Below are 6,116 nucleotides of genomic sequence, written 5' to 3'. Positions count from 1 at the left end.
AAAAAATCTCTCAGGAAGCTTGCAGACCCTTTGGACTGAGAACAAACTAGTGAACCTCTGATTAACCCATTTTGAGAAAACTGTGACCCCAAAGGGCCCTCTCATTGGCAAAGTTTGCACTGGCCATGACTCTCCCTCTCCTGCCTTTCAGTTATGAACAAGGTCACTGGGCAGAGACATCGTCCTAGTGCCCTCACTCTGGTTTGCCGATCTGTGTTACGCTGGCTTCCTCATGTCCTGTTCTGTGCTCAGAGGGTCCTGAGGATGCTGTGATTTTCAGCAAAGACAGCTCTCTTGCTGCCAATGATCACAAAACCTGTGAGCTGTGAATATGGTTTAAAACAACGTTTCATAATCGAGCGAAAGCTTTTTTGTTTTCTTAATAACTTCAGCCAAGAATCTGAGTTGCAAACAAACTAGTCAAAAACCAACAGGAAAGGATAGATTTGTATAAGCATTTACTGAAAAAAAAAAAAATCCCAACAATGTAAATCTAGACTCCTGTGGTCTCACTTCCCAACATGCTCGGAGCAGGAAGCGGAAAGCCAGGAAACCACTTCTCACGCTCTGTAATTTGGGAGAGAAGAAAGACTGGATTTCACAGTGTCTGGACACCTTTGTTCACTATAGTATAAGCATACTCCACCTTCAGATTTCTGGGAAAACTAGCATTTCTCTAAAATCAATGCAAGATTTTTCCCAAACCTGCCCCCACCCCGCCCCGCACAGCACAATAATTTGAAGAATTAATTCAAAGTTTCTTGGAGAAAGAAACATTGTCATTGAGACGTTCCCCATTAATTGTCCCGATGCTTGCTAAGGGGCTAAGCACACACATGCCGACTTCTTCCCTTGTGTGTGCCGCGTCCCAGGGAGGGGTGCAGGAGGACACGTCTGCGAGCACAGGACCGCTCAGCAGGGGCTTCTGAGGTCCAGACGCTTCGGTGGTCTCAGTCAAGCACGTGCCGTAGGGCCCAGAATGGTGAGCATGTGACCCAGGGCTGGGAATCGGAATTGAAATCCTGGAAGACCTTAGGAAACAAGTTATCGTATTTTCTTAGTGCTTGTTTTCATGTGTGTACCTTAAAGAAATGGACTTGCCTTACAGGGGATGGTAGAATTTAATGGGCGTAAAGCATGCACAGTGTTTCTGCCACACACACACATATGCATGTAAAGACACTCAACCTACAAGACATATACACACTCACACACCTATGTCAGGTCAGGCCTCTTAAAAACACCTGCACGGACCATTTTCATGTACAAAAATGGCAATTTCGTATATTTTGACCAACTATTTATGTAATGGAATGACGAGCAGCGGCAGAAGAGTCAGAAGGACGCTCTTTGGATACAGAAAGCACAACCCCATACCTCAGGGCACGGTGGAGGGTTCCTGACCCGGTGGGACGTGCCGGCAGTGCAGTGGGCAAGGAGAGGACAGAAAGGCAGAGCCGTAGACACGTGTCTGTCCCTGGGACAGTCTGACAAAGAGGAAAGAGACGTGAACCTGGTGCAAGGACCATTTTGGCGTCTAGATGCTGTGTGAATGTCAGCTCTTCAAAACACGCTCATCTGTAAGAGGAAAAAAGAGAATATGCCCAACCTTCCAAGGCAAATTAAAAATACAGCTTAACATTGCCTTGATATTTGGTTTTTATTTCCTTAATTAACCTTGAGGTGTTGTGTCACGTCGATGCCAGGATGTGAGTCATAATATTTTTCTCCGTAGCCTTTCTTGGCTATCACAGTGGAATGGGCCAGCCTGAGACAGGCACGGTTACGTTGTTTTTCAGCTTCTCAGACCTGCAATGACCAATGTCCTATCAATTCACCAGCCCCTTGTTCAGCCTCCTGTAAATGACTTGCCACCCCCGGGTCTTGTCTCCTGATTAATGGTTCAGATCTTGACAGTTCAACTCGGGGACTTTCCTAGCCGATGGCTGGCTGGGTCTCTGTGGCTTTGTCCAGCGAGAAGATAGGTGCCCACTAATAGGAATTGGGTCAAAATGGTGAAGATTCAGGTCAGGAATGTTTTGTTTTCTGTAGCCAGCAGGGCTAGAATGAGGTCAGGAGATCAGTTTAGTGTTTGTATTGAATTCTTACTCTTCGGGCTTAAAAAAAGAAAAGCCCAAGAAATGTGGCTTTGCACGGGCTGGGACAAGAGGTGAGCGGTCCAGGAGAGCTCCTGGGTGCTTGAGCCCCCAATTTCCGTTCCCTCCATGCATTCTCTGGAAGGAGGAGTTCAGGGAAAGCACGGTTTAGCAAATACAGAAATTTCATCAGGCTTCTTACCAGACAAACATAGACCCAATGTGTTGCTCAATGTCTCTATGGTGCAAATTATATGTTGTGGGGTATGAAAAAAGGAAAAGCCCTAAGTGGAGGGCATTTCATCCCACAGCAGAGTGGTGCCAACTTTCTGTTGGTAGCCCCACAGTGGCTTCCAGGAACCTAAAGAAAAATATTATGTTAAACTGTTTTCCTAATGTGACAGACACTTTCTTCAAAACAGAAACAGTGAAACGTTTGCCTTGATAATACTATTCTAGACCTTATAATGGGACCTTGACGAGCCTTGAATTATTTTTGCTTGTTTTGAGTCTCTTGTGTTTCTCCTGGTTGGCTTGTTGGTGGTGGTATTACAGAGAATGGGGATCTGGGTGACAAGTCCTCTTTATTCTGACACGGAGTTGTTCTGCCCAAAGTTTGCAGAGCTCTTCCCCGGTAATTATTTAGGGCAGGTTGACCCAAAGGCTGACTAGTGGCATTGTGTGTAATTACCACGTGTCTAGTATAAGCCAGTATGCAGCTCGGGATGTAAATTTTGATCTGGACCAGTTTGGTTTATATAAAACAAAACCTGCCATGGTGAAGACAGGATCGAGTCCAGAATTCTGCAGAACAGCTAAGCGTACACTTGGTTTTCAGGATGCCTACTTGGTGACTAGAGCAGAAGGCTTCAGCTGCATCAGCCGGCGAAGAGTGTTGGAGTAACATCTCACCAGGAATTCCCGGGTCTGGGACAGTTCTCATTTTCTCCCAGCTTGGCCGTTGAGGCCGGTTTTTGTTTGCTGCCCCAGGACTCTCAAAGCAAACCGCTTCCTGAGTCACCATCAGCAGAAAGCTATTGATTTGGTGTTTGTCCCCTACCCGATCGGTGACCGAGTGTCACATGATCTTGAGGGTTTCATTTCCACCCCCGTTGATCTCAAGACCCTGGATTCTTCTGCGAGATCCGCCTCTCCCCCACCACGTTCTTCCTTTCAATTGAGAAACACTGTGGGACAGTGACTAAGCCCAGGGGCGTGGGTGTCAGAAAGAGCGAGGCTCAAACCCTCTCCTACCGTTTGTCGGCTCTGATAAGGGAGACTTGACTTCTCCGAAGTTCAGTTTTATTATCTATAAGAAAGGAATGACAATAACAATAAAATGTAGTTTTATGTTATTATATAAATAAAATGAGATTGTTTAGGTCAGCTACTGAATAAATATTAGTGATTATCATCATCGTCTTCTCATCCAATTCCCATATGACCGTGCATAATGCAGCACAATGGTGTAGGGACACATCAGCCCCCAGAAAGCTCCTTAGCGCAGAAGTGATGGATCTAAGGGCTGTCCTCTTGGGGTCTGTTAACCTTGACCTTGTAACCTTCTTACACCATCTTCTATATTCTAATAGGAAGATTAGCCAACCCCAGCAAAGACTGTGAGGCAGCCCAGAATCTTAGAGCAGTTAATGCTGAGCTCCGTGTCACCACGCCCGCAGCCACCTGCCCAGGACTGACTCCTTATGTGCTCCTTATGCCATATTTTATGTCGGCCGCCATAGCAGCATCCTGGCCACCTAATTGAGCAGGACCCTTGACCCAAAAGGAGCTGTTTCTAGGCTTCCTGGAAAACCTTATGCAGGAGGAGCAATTCTACATTGGAGAGTTATCCAATGAACAAGTCAGATTCTCTCTGTTAGAGTATATCAGAGTGGGAGGTAAGGAGAGAGAGAGAGGGATGAGAGGTGGGGGGGAGAGGGAAGAGGGGAGAGAGAGGGAGGGAAACAGTGGGAAGAAAAGAGGGGGAGAGAGACAGGAAGAGAGGGAGAGAGAGAGAGAGAGAGGGAGACTGCCAGTCTCTGGGGGGTTCTGGCCCTTACAGATGACCGCGTTCTGACTTCTTTCTGTGCCTTTACCTCCTTTCTTGGGCGAGACTGCCAACACTTCTGGCCAAGCATCCGGCAGCACATCTAGCGAACTGCGTACCTTCAGCCTCCCTTCCGACTGGCCTGGACTGTGAAACGCCCTGCACCCCGTACTCAAGGTCAAGCCTGGCAAGGAGTCAAGGGGGAGACTCCGGTGAAGACATTAAAGCCAGAAGGAATGTCATTTGTCCAACGGAGAACACCCTGCTTACCTCTGTGCATGGCCACGTATGCCACTTTGTCCATCCAAAATGTTCTTTGTCCTTGTCTCTGCCGGGACAGACCCCTCACCCAACCCCTGCAGAACCCCGTGAGAATTCACAGCCTCCCGCTGACAGACCTCCACCCCTCTGTCCCAGCTCCTGCGTCCCTGCCGTCCTCCAGGAGGGACCGTGGGTCTGTCCTGTCCGAGACAGGTGTGTCCGTGGGTGTGTCCCCTTGTTTGTGTCTGAAAGTTTGCGTCTTCTATGTCGTGCGCATCTTCTGAAACTTCAGGGGCTGTGCGTCCTGCGTCACGGGTGCTCCGCGCGGGCTGCCACGTCCTCACTGACCCGAAATGCCAGCCGTCCCAGGGTGAGTGACGCGAGTGTGGACGGCCTGTTGAGTGTCTGCTATGCTGCCGTCCCCTCACTCACTTGGCCGCTGTGCCTCACGCGGAGATGAATCAAGGACACTTGTCAGTCTTGGTTTTCAGGTGAGGAAAAGGAAACTGAGAAGGTTTCAGTAATTTTGCCGAAGTCGCCCAGCCGTGAAGTCACCCCATCAAGCTTAAACTGGGTGCCTGTTTCTACCGTACATGGACAGTTCACGTTTCCGGTGTTAACTGAGCGGACCCTAGGTCTCAGGTGCTACTGTCCTCTGTAGACTGAAATGTGAGTTTTTACCATTTTATTTTTTATTTTGAACACATTCTGCATTTCTGAACTAGTATTTCTCTTCCTTAAGTGGTGCTTAAGGAAGTAAAAAATCACTTATGTTATATCTATAGCTCTCTTTCTCTGTTTTGTGGTTGTGGAAAATCCAGTGGTGACTCATACACATGAAATCCATTTCAGAGTTTTCACGAAAGGTATGCAGCACCCTCCTCCCTGTCCCAAGGGCATGGTTCACAAACTCCTCACATCATTTAAATTTTTATTCATTGTAAACCACAAATACAGTCTAGAGCGGAACTCAGACGACATGACTCATGTTATTTGGTGACTCTTTGTATCTTAAATCTTATCAATGTGTAGAAGATTGTAAACATCCTCATCAAACTGTAGGTACTCATGCCAATCATAGAATAATAATGTTTAGGCCACAAACATTCTAATTGAATAAGGTTACTCACAATTCACTTACTTTTGGACTCAAGTTCTTTTTCTTTGAGCGTGGTCGACACACAGTGCTAGTTTCAGGTGTAGAACAGGGTGATTCCGTGCGTCTGGAGCTCAGGCTGAGCTCGCCACACACGTGGCTACCATCTGCCCCACACAGCGCTATCACAGCATGGCTGACTCCGTTCCCTGTGCTGTGCCTTTCCCTTCTCTCTCTTGGGAGGCCCGGACCTCCCGGCACCCCTCACCCATTTCTCCCATCCCCCCATCCCTTCTCTCTGGCAACCGTCAGTCTGGTCTCTGTATTTATTTATAGGTCGGATTCTACTTTATTGTTTATTTATTCATTTTTTCCCCACATATGATTGAAATCACGTGGTACCTGTCTTTCTCTCACCGACTCACTTCACTTAGCATGATAGCCTCTAAATTCATCCATGTTGTCACAGATATCACAATCTCATCCTTCTTTTCAGTCTCATAATGTGTGTGTGTGTGTCCATCACCCGCTCATCTGTGGGTGGACCCTTGGGCCGCTTCCATATCTTGGCTACTGTAAATAATGCTGCTGTAAATGCACAGGTGCATCTATCTTT

General features: G+C 47.4%; 1 long non-coding RNA gene across 2 annotated transcripts; it reads right to left on the bottom strand.

The window, feature by feature from the left end:
• Positions 1–441: 441 nt before the first annotated feature.
• LOC123391315 lies at positions 442–4,964 on the bottom strand. 2 transcript variants are annotated; one of them, XR_006605941.1, is made up of 6 exons: positions 4,414–4,964; positions 4,193–4,327; positions 3,351–3,405; positions 1,678–1,809; positions 1,378–1,578; positions 442–1,031 (listed from the first exon to the last, which is right to left on the bottom strand). It is a non-coding gene; the product is annotated as an uncharacterized LOC123391315 (long non-coding RNA). The 2 variants fall into 2 exon arrangements; XR_006605942.1 differs by lacking the exon at positions 4,193–4,327.
• Between the last annotated feature and the right edge of the window lie 1,152 nt (positions 4,965–6,116).

The sequence above is a fragment of the Mustela putorius genome, unplaced genomic scaffold (assembly GCF_011764305.1).
Source record: "Mustela putorius furo isolate JIRA1106 unplaced genomic scaffold, ASM1176430v1.1 tig00000198_pilon_pilon_pilon, whole genome shotgun sequence".
Classification (NCBI taxonomy): domain Eukaryota; kingdom Metazoa; phylum Chordata; class Mammalia; order Carnivora; family Mustelidae; genus Mustela; species Mustela putorius.
This window is presented reverse-complemented; position numbering and strand designations above follow the sequence as displayed.